This window comes from Lissotriton helveticus, chromosome 7 (genome assembly GCF_964261635.1).
Source record: "Lissotriton helveticus chromosome 7, aLisHel1.1, whole genome shotgun sequence".
Lineage (NCBI taxonomy): Eukaryota > Metazoa > Chordata > Amphibia > Caudata > Salamandridae > Lissotriton > Lissotriton helveticus.
The window spans coordinates 1,476,071,121-1,476,084,442 of NC_136068.1; the positions used below are offsets into that span (position 1 = coordinate 1,476,071,121).

Consider the following 13,322-nt stretch of genomic DNA (forward strand, 5'->3'; position numbering starts at 1 on the left):
GTACATGTACCCTGAGCATCCACTCCATTGCTGGCACAACATTTGCACAGCAGATTCAGAGCTATCCATCATGAGGGCCTGCATACACTGGGAATTATTTCACATACCAATTTGGCCCTGACAATTGCACATGCAACTTTGTCCAACTTCTGTTGTGAATCTACGTGTTAGTTAAAGCTTGTATATGCTGACTGATGATACCCCTTACACATCTCACTACAACCAATTTACGTGAACACACACAATCCTTACAGAGCACAGGAACAATCAGATGGCACTCACCGGTATCACTGGGATCTCTGAAGCTCTCCACCTCGCCACTGGTGTATGGGTTTGGTCCAGCTACAAGACAAAAAGATGGTACATTTCCCTGTGAATGCTGAACATGTACACTGTATACATATGAAGCACATTACATTGACTTCATATTGTCTGTGTGTTGGACTTGTAGCATCATGGAAAATTGGACGACCCTAATGATGGGCATATGTAAGCCATGTTGTAGTGTATTCAGATAATATCAGGCACATCTCATATCAGGTGCACACAATTTGCAAGATCAGCCTAGCTTGCTATATGATGCAAGGGTGCCTGGCTTTGATGGCTATGTGAGCAGTCGAATTTGACTGACCACACTCTGCATAGTATGATAATGCTGGGGCCTTTGCAATCAAGACATGTTCTTTACAATGCTACACACATCAGACAGTACCCATGCTTGTTTGTCTTCTTCGCCATGCTCCTTACATGTGACTAGTGCACTGTGAATGTCCAATGCTCATTCAAGGCCCATAAAGAAATTATTACCATTTTACTCGATATACACATGTTTGTGACCATCACTCTTTGAAACCTATGGCCTGATGACATACATGCCTGGGGTCCCCCACAGTTTGGAATCAGTAATGACCTGGCAGGCAAAATTGCACAGTGCTGAATGCGCCTAAAGGCACCTATGGGAATCTCCTGAACTGCATGGTGTATTTTAGCTATTGTAATGCCCCTGTAAACAGGCCCCTGTGGCATGATCTGTTTATATAACTGAGTTAGGCTGTGGAATGCCATACTAACCCATATACATATTTGTGCTTATGTGTGCGAAAGCCACACTGCTACCATCTGATGGCATATAGGGACTTACCAATAGGCAACAACTTCAAAACCCAGGTGATTAAGGAGATCTGCTTCCCTGCTGACATTTTCGGCCAATTGGAGCTTTAGTTGGTGTGGTGTCCGCTAGACATTGGAGATATGACTCATTTGGAGGCACACCTTCTCCCAACGCTCCCTCATCTCATGTTTAGGATAGCCTTGGCTCACCCTACCTCCACTCCCGATCATGTGTGGCAGGTACCGCACTAACAGTCACAGCAGGCCCCCAAACTCCTGCTACGACAGATTTTTTGATCTGGCCCTGTCTGACACCTCCCTACCCACACTAGCCACCCTAAATCCAAAACAACAAATAAAACAATCCCTTCCCCTTACTCCTAAAACTACTAATCCCCTAAATGGACAAACACCAACAATACAGTGGACAAATCTTTACACAATACAATTACAAAACATATATGACTACCACAACAGGGACTCCAAAATGAAAAATGGAAGGGAAAAGAGTGATCGACAAATGTTGAAGCACTCAGTGTTTTGTAAAATACCCCTCACACACCAAAAGGCCCCTTGGTGTCATGCTTCATCATCGGGGTCTTCGCACCCCTCTATCGGGATGCGGCGTGCTACGACCTACGACTACGCGGGAGCACTAATAGTAATGACTATGTGTGGTGTTTGGTGTGTGGGGTGTATTAGTTATAAGTGAGTGGTGGGATGTGGTGAAAAAAAGTTAAAAAGTACCTGGCGCATGAGTTGAAAGAAAAATGTTTTATTCTGAACTCTGGCTGGTACTATTAAAAGAAGTGCAGTGTGAGGTCAGATCTGTTATATTAGGGAACAGGACCTCTGGTGTGCGTTGTCGACATGTTTCGGAGTCAAGCTCCTTCTTCAGGACGGGGGCACGACCTCCCCACCTTACTCACGTATTTTTAATAAAAAAGTGTATTATACAGAAAAGTGACAATAAATAGGCTAAGTGTGCCTACAGCGGTCTGCTACAAGTACAATGACCTGTAGAAAGACAAAAAGGAGAAAACAACAATGGTTACCCTTGTAGCGGGTAGTTCAAGCAGGTGCAGTCACCTGGAACCTCACCAAAATGCTTGTTTTAAAGCCTGTGGAAGGAAAAAGTACTCACAACACATACAACATAAAAAACACATAGGTGGTACTAGGAGTTACTATTGGTCATACTTATGAAGCTTGCTTGTGGGCTTCATGAGCAAAAAGGGACGTCTGGGGTGTTGCTTTTATTGCAATCTGTTGGGAAGAATGATGCAGGTTTTAACAAATCATTCTCACTTACTTAGATGTCAAAAGGATGGTCTTTTCAAGTTGATCTGTCGAATACTCACACTGACAGGACGCTCTGGACACCGTCTACCCCCACACGCTGCTCCGCTGTTTGTGAGGCGGTGAACGAGTAGACATGCTATTTATACCCTGTTTAGTAATTGGGCGGAAGCATCTGTATTGCCTAACATGGGTGTTCCGCTCCATGCTAATTAATGAATGCCCATGTATGGAGCGTCCGCTCATTAGCCATACATCATGCCCCTCTGTCCGTCATGGACTAACATGGAAATAGCGTCTCGTTTGTGCCCCTGCGCGCGCATGAAAGAGGTTGTTTCGCGCATGCGCAGGATAGCGTTTGTAGGGCATGCGCGTTGGGTACTGGCGCTGTTGAATGAGCAGTGTTTATCGCGCATGCGCATTGGGTATTAGTGGTCCTTATGGTACTGTGTATGAATATCTACAAATGATTAACTGTTTTTATGGTGACAGCGCTGGGTTTTTTGAGATGCTCATTGTAGAATAGTCATACCGATAGGTTAAGTGCTTAGTTTATGAGATATTCATTTTTTGGAGGTCACTTGCGGCCGACTTTTTGACAAAAAAGGGGGTTGCATCAAAACTGTTATTGATTATTGGATAATTGAGTCCATGGCACATCGTCATTAAGCCCAATTAAATGGGTTACAAGTCTGAAAACCCATCTTTGTTCTTTCTGGAAGAGCCCGGCATCAGAGGGTAGTTGTTCTATAATTGTCCAATTGAGGTCATTTACACAGTGTCCTGCGGTCAGGTAGTGTGTCGCCATTTTCGTTGTTCTCTTCTTACAGCGCACGTTGCTCTTGTGTTCATTCATTCTTGTTTTTATTGCCCTCGTGGTCATACCCACATATTCAAGGTTGCAGGGGCACTTTATCAGGTAGACCACGTTTTTGGAATTACAATTGGAAAATCTCCTTTGCTCCCAGGTTGTTCCATTTCGGAAGGAAAGTTTTTTACTTTTCTTGGTCAGGTGGCAGCTGCTGCAGTTTCCGCAGGGGAAATGACCCTGGATGTCAACAGACGGTTGCATAACTGTTGTTGTTGGTTTTGGTCTTGTATGTACTAACATGTCTCTCAGGTTTCGTCCCCTTCGGTGAGCAAACATAGGTTTTTCAAAGTTAAGTTTGCCACATGTTAGTATCCTCCAATGTTTATTGACAATCTTTGATACTTCATTGGACATGGTGTTGAAAGTTGTTACACATATCGGTCGTTTGTTCTCATTGGGTTCTTTTGTTCGGTCCTCCAGTAGGGCCTCTCTGTTGTTATTCTTGGCCCTTTTTAATGCTTTGTCAATAATCCTCCTGGGGTACTCTCGTTGTTTTAGTTTTTCACTCAGGTCTTTTGCCTGTAATTTGAAATTGGACACATCTGTGCAGTTGCGTCTGAGACGTAGAAATTGCCCATACGGTACGTTTTCTCGCAGGTGCCTGGGATGAAAACTGTCGTATCTTAACAGACAATTTCTGGATGTTGGCTTGAAGTGGGTGGTGGTTTTTAAACCCCCATCTTCTGCGTAGATATTCAAATCCAGGAAGACCAGTAGGTGGTCCGATATGGTGCTTGTGAATTTGAGGAAGGCGTTTTGATTATTCAGCCATATTTGGAAATTTTCAGCAGATTGTCGATCACCTTCCCAGATGACTAGGACGTCATCTATATACCTCCTCCAACATTTTATGTTTGCTCTGTATGGATTCTGTTCGTGGAGAATCTTGGTGGTCTCGAGGTGGTGTACATAGAGCCCAGCCAGGCTCGGAGCAAAGGTACTCCCCATGCTGGTCCCATGGCACTGCTGGTAAATCGTGGTTTTGTATTGAAATTTTTTTTTTGTAGTGCCAACGAGATGCATTCTAGAACCAGCCCTCGTGGTGTCTGATACTTCCATTGTGTTGAGAAGAGAACTTCTTCAATGATCACGAGTGTTTCGTCATGAGGAAGGCTGGTATAAAGACTTTCAACGTCTAGGCTGATTAGGAGTTGACTTCCTGGGTGGAAAGTTGTGTCCTGCAGGAGTTGTAAGACCGCTTTCGTGTCTTTAAGGTAGGTGTTTGTTGATTGTACTAGTGGGCGCAAAAAAGCATCCGCCAATTTCGACAGGGGTTCCAAGATCGAACCGATACCCGATACTATCGGTCTCCCTGGGGGATTGGTGAGGTTTTTATGAATTTTCGGGATGCTGTAAAAGTACGGAATACGTGGTTTTTTCTGCTCCAAAAATTCACCTTCTTTTTTGCTCAACCAATCGTGTGCTAGGCCTTCTTCGATCATCCCCCCGATTTTAATCCTCAGGCTCTCTGTTGGGTCCTGTTGTAGGATCATGTAATTGCGTCTATCCGACAGTAGTCTCAAGCATTCATTGTCGTAGGCATCTGTAGTTTGTAGGACGATGGCTCCGCCTTTGTCCGCTGGTTTTATAATGATGCTTGTGTCTTCTGATAGCGCTCTTAGGGCTTGTTGTTCCTCCCTCGTTGTGTTGTGAAAAACTCGTGTGGACGATACATCCAGTTTATTGACTTCTGTCATGAGGGCTTTTTCAAAAGCTAGTAGCTCCAATGGGAGCAAGGAATCTGGTGGGGTAAAGGTAGACTTAGGTCTAAGGCCGGTATCAGTTCTCAATACTGGAGATGGTTTTTCCATGAAGTAGGCCTGTAGTTTCAATTTGCGTATGAATTCTTGCATCTCAATGTTCACCTTAAAGATATCTGGTCTCTGTGTAGGTACGAAACCCAAGCCTTTATTTAACACTTGTTTTTGTAGTGTCGTTAATGGTTTCAGAGTGAGATTGACCACTAGGTCCCTCTCTGGTTGCTGGTCGATGGTTGGTTGGGTAGGGAGCCTGTCATGCTCCTGGTTTGTCGGTAAGCTCCTTCAGGTGTGAAACCATGCAGTGCTGCTTTACTAATGACGGAATACCTCAGGAATAAAATGGGACCACCAGGTCTGATCGTCAAAAACGAACAATTTATATTCCAGTCAGACGCCCAGTTCAAAAAGGAGTGGTCACTGATCTCCTGGCACTGCACCAGGGACTGGTTAGTCCTCATTGTAAAAACAGCAGCCAGAATAACACAAGAATTAAAAATTGAAATCCAAAAAATTGAGGTACAACTGAGCACTTACATCTCACCTGCCGACCTTAAAACCAGACTAGATGAACTCAACCGACAGATGACCGAGTTTGAGTATACCCTGAAACAAAGCAAGTTCAATAAATTAAGAAAGGATAAAGACAAATTCACACCTGAAGGAGCTTATCCATACACAAAAGCCGACTATGTGCCCAAGAATCAAAATAGTGATATAGACAGTGATGGGTCAGATAACAGTTCAGCCAGCTCTAACTCAGGCAGTGGTCAAAGGTATCGTCCAAACAGAGGCGGATGGAGACAAAAAAGGCAACAATTCCTGAGACAACGTGGGTGGAGAGGGTATCCTCAATTCCCACAATACATGGGACCTCCACCATTCCCACAATTTCAGTTTGGCCCGACGACAAATGCTCAGGGATATCAACAATGGAGCCAGGACTTCGATGGTGCTTTCTATGATCCACAACCTTTTTTTTAGGTACCCGCCCCGGGACACGGGGAAGGAACCGGAAGGGCAACAATGTCGCATGGGAGGACCAGAACCAAGGAAACCCCCGACAAACCAGGAGCATGACAGGCTCCCTACCCAACCAACCATCGACCAGCGACCAGAGAGGGACCTAGTGGTCAATCTCACTCTGAAACCATTAACGACACTACAAAAACAAGTGTTAAATAAAGGCTTGGGTTTCGTACCTACACAGAGACCAGATATCTTTAAGGTGAACATTGAGATGCAAGAATTCATACGCAAATTGAAACTACAGGCCTACTTCATGGAAAAACCATCTCCTTTACCCCACCAGATTCCTTGCTCCCATTGGAGCTACTAGCTTTTGAAAAAGCCCTCATGACAGAAGTCAATAAACTGGATGTATCGTCCACACGAGTTTTTCACAACACAACGAGGGAGGAACAAAAAGCCCTAAGAGCGCTATCAGAAGACACAAGCATCATTATAAAACCAGCGGACAAAGGCGGAGCCATCGTCCTACAAACTACAGATGCCTACGACAATGAATGCTTGAGACTGCTGTCGGATAGACGCAATTACATGATCCTACAACAGGACCCAACAGAGAGCCTGAGGATTAAAATCGGGGGGATGATCGAAGAAGGCCTAGCACACGATTGGTTGAGCAAAAAAGAAGGTGAATTTTTGGAGCAGAAAAAACCACGTATTCCGTACTTTTACAGCATCCCGAAAATTCATAAAAACCTCACCAATCCCTCAGGGAGACCGATAGTATCGGGTATCGGTTCGATCTTGGAACCCCTGTCGAAATTCGCGGATGCTTTTTTGCGCCCACTAGTACAATCAACAAACACCTACCTTAAAGAAACGAAAGCGGTCTTACAACTCCTGCAGGACACAACTTTCGACCCAGGAAGTCAACTCCTAATCAGCCTAGACGTTGAAAGTCTTTATACCAGCCTTCCTCATGACGAAACACTCGTGATCATTGAAGAAGTTCTCTTCTCAACACAATGGAAGTATCAGACACCACGAGGGCTGGTTCTAGAATGCATCTCGTTGGCACTACAAAAAAAAAATTTTCAATACAAAACCACGATTTACCAGCAGTGCCATGGGACCAGCATGGGGAGTACCTTTGCTCCGAGCCTGGCTGGGCTCTATGTACACCACCTCGAGACCACCAAGATTCTCCACGAACAGAATCCATACAGAGCAAACATAAAATGTTGGAGGAGGTATATAGATGACGTCCTAGTCATCTGGGAAGGTGATCGACAATCTGCTGAAAATTTCCAAATATGGCTGAATAATCAAAACGCCTTCCTCAAATTCACAAGCACCATATCGGACCACCTACTGGTCTTCCTGGATTTGAATATCTACGCAGAAGATGGGGGTTTAAAAACCACCACCCACTTCAAGCCAACATCCAGAAATTGTCTGTTAAGATACGACAGTTTTCATCCCAGGCACCTGCGAGAAAACTTACCGTATGGGCAATTTCTACGTCTCAGACGCAACTGCACAGATGTGTCCAATTTCAAATTACAGGCAAAAGACCTCAGTGAAAAACTAAAACAACAAGAGTACCCCAGTAGGATTATTGACAAAGCATTAAAAAGGGCCAAGAATAACAACAGAGAGGCCCTACTGGAGGACCGAACAAAAGAACCCAATGAGAACAAACGACCGATATGTGTAACAACTTTCAACACCATGTCCAATGAAGTATCAAAGATTGTCAATAAACATTGGAGGATACTAACATGTGGCAAACTTAACTTTGAAAACCTATGTTTGCTCACCGAAGGGGACGAAACCTGAGAGACATGTTAGTACATACAAGACCAAAACCAACAACAACAGTTATGCAACCGTCTGTTGACATCCAGGGTCATTTCCCCTGCGGAAACTGCAGCAGCTGCCACCTGACCAAGAAAATTTAAAAACTTTCCTTCCGAAATGGAACAACCTGGGAGCAAAGGAGATTTTCCAATTGTAATTCCAAAAACATGGTCTACCTGATAAAGTGCCCCTGCAACCTTGAATATGTGGGCATGACCACGAGGGCAATAAAAACAAGAATGAATGAACACAAGAGCAACGTGCGCTGTAAGAAGAGCACAACGAAAATGGCGACACACTACCTGACCGCAGGACACTGTGTAAATGACCTCAATTGGACAATTATAGAACAACTACCCTCTGATGCCGGGCTCTTCCAGAAAGAACAAAGATGGGTTTTCAGACTTGGAACCCATTTAATTGGGCTTAATGACGATGTGCCATGGACTCAATTATCCAATAATCAATAACAGTTTTGATGCAACCCCCTTTTTTGTCAAAAAGTCGGCCGCAAGTGACCTCCAAAAAATGAATATCTCATAAACTAAGCACTTAACCTATCGGTATGACTATTCTACAATGAGCATCTCAAAAAACCCAGCGCTGTCACCATAAAAACAGTTAATCATTTGTAGATATTCATACACAGTACCATAAGGACCACTAATACCCAATGCGCATGCGCGATAAACACTGCTCATTCAACAGCGCCAGTACCCAACGCGCATGCGCTACAAACGCTATCCTGCGCATGCGCGAAACAACCTCTTTCATGCGCGCGCAGGGGCACAAACGAGACACTATTTCCATGTTAGTCCATGACGGACAGAGGGGCATGATGTATGGCTAATGAGCGGACGCTCCATACATGGGCATTCATTAATTAGCATGGAGCGGAACACCCATGTTAGGCAATACAGATGCTTCCGCCCAATTACTAAACAGGGTATAAATAGCATGTCTACTCGTTCACCGCCTCACAAACAGCGGAGCAGTGTGTGGGGGTAGACGGTGTCCAGAGCGTCCTGTCAGTGTGAGTATTCGACAGATCAACTTGAAAAGACCATCCTTTTGACATCTAAGTAAGTGAGAATGATTTGTTAAAACCTGCATCATTCTTCCCAACAGATTGCAATAAAAGCAACACCCCAGACGTCCCTTTTTGCTCATGAAGCCCACAAGCAAGCTTCATAAGTATGACCAATAGTAACTCCTAGTACCACCTATGTGTTTTTTATGTTGTATGTGTTGTGAGTACTTTTTCCTTCCACAGGCTTTAAAACAAGCATTTTGGTGAGGTTCCAGGTGACTGCACCTGCTTGAACTACCCGCTACAAGGGTAACCATTGTTGTTTTCTCCTTTTTGTCTTTCTACAGGTCATTGTACTTGTAGCAGACCGCTGTAGGCACACTTAGCCTATTTATTGTCACTTTTCTGTACAATACACTTTTTTATTAAAAATACGTGAGTAAGGTGGGGAGGTCGTGCCCCCGTCCTGAAGAAGGAGCTTGACTCCGAAACATGTCGACAACGCACACCAGAGGTCCTGTTCCCTAATATAACAGATCTGACCTCACACTGCACTTCTTTTAATAGTACCAGCCAGAGTTCAGAATAAATTTTTTTTTTTTTCTTTCAACTCATGCGCCAGGTACTTTTTAACTTTTTTTCACCACATCCCACCACTCACTTATAACTAATACACCCCACACACCAAACACCACACATAGTCATTACTATTAGTGCTCCCGCGTAGTCGTAGGTCGTAGCACGCCGCATCCCGATAGAGGGGTGCGAAGACCCCGATGATGAAGCATGACACCAAGGGGCCTTTTGGTGTGTGAGGGGTATTTTACAAAACACTGAGTGCTTCAACATTTGTCGATCACTCTTTTCCCTTCCATTTTTCATTTTGGATTCTCTGTGTTTACCTAAGTACCCTTGTGGAGCAAGAATCCAGACTTTCGCTCTACCTCCCTCTCTTGTTTTTGACTTACCACAACAGGGACGGCAGAGACACCAACCAGACCAAATCACACACCAAATCACAAGAGCTCACAACAAACACATCCAGCAGCCAAAACAGAAAAAAAGGCTGTAAGTGAAAGTAAAAGGAACTTCACACTTCCTAGTTTGCAGCATGGCTGAGCCATTGCATCATGTCCTGGCTGGATGCGTCATGTTTCCTATTAGAGTGTTACTTTTCCGATTAGAGCATAACTTTTCCTACTAGAGCGTCACTTTTCCTACTAAAGCGTCATGTTACCTACTGAATCGTTGCCTTTCCTACTACCACGTCACCTTTCCTAGACAAGCATCACTTTTACTACTAAAGTATCTTGTTTCCTAATTTGTCAATGTTCCTACTCAAGCATCACCTTTATAACAAAAGTGTCTCCTTTACTAACGCATCACCTTTACTACTAAATTGTCCTAACACATCACTTTTCCCAGTAAAGCATCACCTTTCCTACTCAAACATCACCTTTACTACTAAAGTGTCTTGATTCCTAGTGTGTCCCCTTTTCAACTAAAGCGTCACCTTTCCTGCTAATACATCACCTTTCCTACTCAAGTGTCACCTTTACAACTAAATCGTCTTGTTTTCTAACATTTCACCATTCCTACTAAAGCGTCACCTTTACTACTAAAGTGTCTCATTCATTAATGAGTCACCTTTCCTATTAAAGCATCACCTTTCCTACTCAAGCATCACGTTTACTAATAAAGCGGCGTCTCCTTTACTAACCTGTCCCCTTTCCTATTAAAGTTTCACCTTGGGGGCGTGGCCTGGCCGAGGACCAAGATGGCTGCTCAAGCCTGAAGCTCTGGAGCCCGGGCTGATATATGATAAACTTACTCGGCTCCTCAGATCTTAACGGCGCTGCCGCTGTAGGGAGAGGCACGCCTTGATCTCCCGGGCCGATGACCTGCATCGCCTCTGCCTCACAAGCGGCGGTGCAGTGTTGCGATCAGCTGCGGCTGCGGCCTGACGTGGCCCTCCGAGGCCCCGCAACAAAAGGTGATGCAACTGCGATTTCCTTCGCCATCACACCAGCGCCCAATGTGAATGCTGGGGCCATTAGCTGTGCAGATACGCTGCTTGCTGCTTTGACAGTCGTAGAGGGCCTCACCGATTCCTATGTGCTCCTGTCTAGTATGTCCTTCAAGACCATACAAGCCATTTAATCGTTGGCATATTGCTGTGTCTTGGCAGCTCTACTGGCGCTGCAGCGCTTTTGAGTGTGCTCCACAACTGTGCCTGCACCTGGCGAACTGCCTACCAACTACTTACCTCAGGCTACCATGACGCACTGGGGAGCATATACACTCTGCCTGCCTGTAGACCTCTGATCCTTTCTTGCTTATCACTGCGCGTGGGCCCCGGCCACTCCCATCTTCAATGAAATGGCCCCCTCTCCTGTGCCCTCCTCTCCTATTCCTCCCCCTCACAGTATGCCCCCCCCCTCAAAACTTCAGCCTTACCTCTAGCTAATACGCTCCTCGTCCAATCTGCACCTTCCCGGTACTCCAATCTCATCTCCTCCCCCTATTCCTACCTGCCACCCCCCTTTTTATTCCACCTCTCCTCCAACCATCTACCCAGTTAACTTTACTTACGCTCCCCTTATTCCTCCCTCTCCCCCTCTTCTCTGTACCCTCCTCCCCTCGCTATTTACCCCGATTTCTCCACAAACCCATTGCATCTCTCTCCTTCCCCCACTCCTCCAGCAATGCTGTGCTACCCCCTTTCCCCCTTTCCCCCTTTGGTAACCCTTTCCATTTCCCTCCCTCCGGCCCAGCAGAACCATTTCCTTTCTTCAACTTCCCTTTCTCCCAACCCCCTCACTCTGCCAGACGCCCGTTCCCTCACAGCCACCTCTCCTAGCTGACAGGACCCCTCCAACCACCTCCCCTCTTTTCCTCCCAGAGCTCCTACATTCCTATTACTCCACACAGTCCTCCCCTCTCCGTCTACCCCACCTCCTTGATCCGCACCCATGTCCCCCTAAATATGTCCTTAATTCCTTTCCTTCTTGCCACACCAACAAAGATAACTCTCCCTTCACCTCTGATACACCAACTCCCGCTCTCAACCTACACCTTTCCCCACCTATGAACCCTATACTCCAACTCTCCTCCTGTCCCCCTACCTCTCCCTGCCTTCCACCACCAATTTCACCCCCTCCTGTGTCCATCGAGCCACCAAACCTTCCGTGCACCGCCTTACTCTCTCTGGAAAATAAGCTAGGCTCTCTTATCACCTCCATTTCCCAGCTTGTAGCTACCATTTCACTTGTAAGCTCCAAGATTTCCACTTTTCCATACACCTCTACTCCTTTGGAAAACTCTCAACTTCCCACGTGATGCACCTCGCCCTCTCACTCCATTATAGCCAAGCTTAATCTGTTGTCTGCAAACATCGTTAACTCACACAAGCCCTTGAACGCCACCCTTCTTCAACTTGCATCTCCTAGTAACCCTACTATCTACACCAGTGTTTCCCAAACTGTGGTCCGCGGACCCCCAGGGGTCCCTGACACATTCCGAGGGGGTCCGCAGGCAGCAGTTTTAAAAGCACTGCAAAGTATCTTGTTTAATTAGCAGTTTTCAAAGAACAATAAAAGTGTCGAGATAACGCCAGTGATTAATGTCCCTGCTGAAGAGAGATGAGAGTTTTGTCTGGTGGCAGCTTTGACTTATCCAATGTAGCACAGAGGGTTAATATGCCTACTGCAAGGAAGTGTACCATGAATTTTAAGAAACAGTATTTTATGTGCATAGGTCAGTGGGTTACTGCTTTTGTCACAGGGATTCTTTTGTTACTCTGCAGTTCATAAGTGACAGTCGTAATCTAGCAAATAGACCTATAAACTGTCATTAAAGAGCTGCTTGCAAACTGTAAGGTACAAGTTAGTAACTTATGTTTTTCCCCAGTCTTTCATTATCCTAATGCTGCCAAAAAGGTTTATTTGGATGGAAATACATTTTTAGGTTTTGCCTGGCGAAAAGATGCGCTCTGCGCATCTTTTTCGCGCAGGCGAATACCTAATGAGAACTGTAGTGTGGTTTGGAACGGCCTCCGTCATTTATTGGCTAGCTCCATAAATGGAGCATAGCCATTGGACGAGGGGCCTGTCCGTCAATGCCGGACCAGATTCGGGGGCGTTCCCGAGATTCTTTGGCTTTTGCCGACGTCACGCGACGTCAGCCGAAAGCCGGGAACGCCCCCGAATCTGGTCCGCCATTGACGGCACTCGGCGCCCCCTCCACGAGTCCTGGGATGTCCGCTGCACGCCTTCTCTCGTTTGCTTTGTTGCCGCCATGTGAGCTGATCTGGTGTAGCACTGTGACGTCGGCACCCGTAGAAAGGTCTCGCATACAGGCGGGATCTGTAGAGCTAGGGAGCTGACTGCAGCCCGGCGGGAGGGGACCCAGAGCGCACAGGAAGGCC

General features: G+C 45.7%; 1 long non-coding RNA gene across 1 annotated transcript in view; it reads right to left on the minus strand.

Annotated features, from left to right (window-relative positions):
* LOC144770389 (uncharacterized) overlaps nucleotides 1–13,322 on the minus strand; it is a 298,757-nt gene that overhangs the window by 207,629 nt on the left and 77,806 nt on the right. Inside the window, exon 2 of the long non-coding RNA XR_013598880.1 lies at nucleotides 283–342. This is a non-coding gene — a long non-coding RNA (uncharacterized LOC144770389). The remainder of the gene's footprint in view (nucleotides 1–282; nucleotides 343–13,322) is intronic.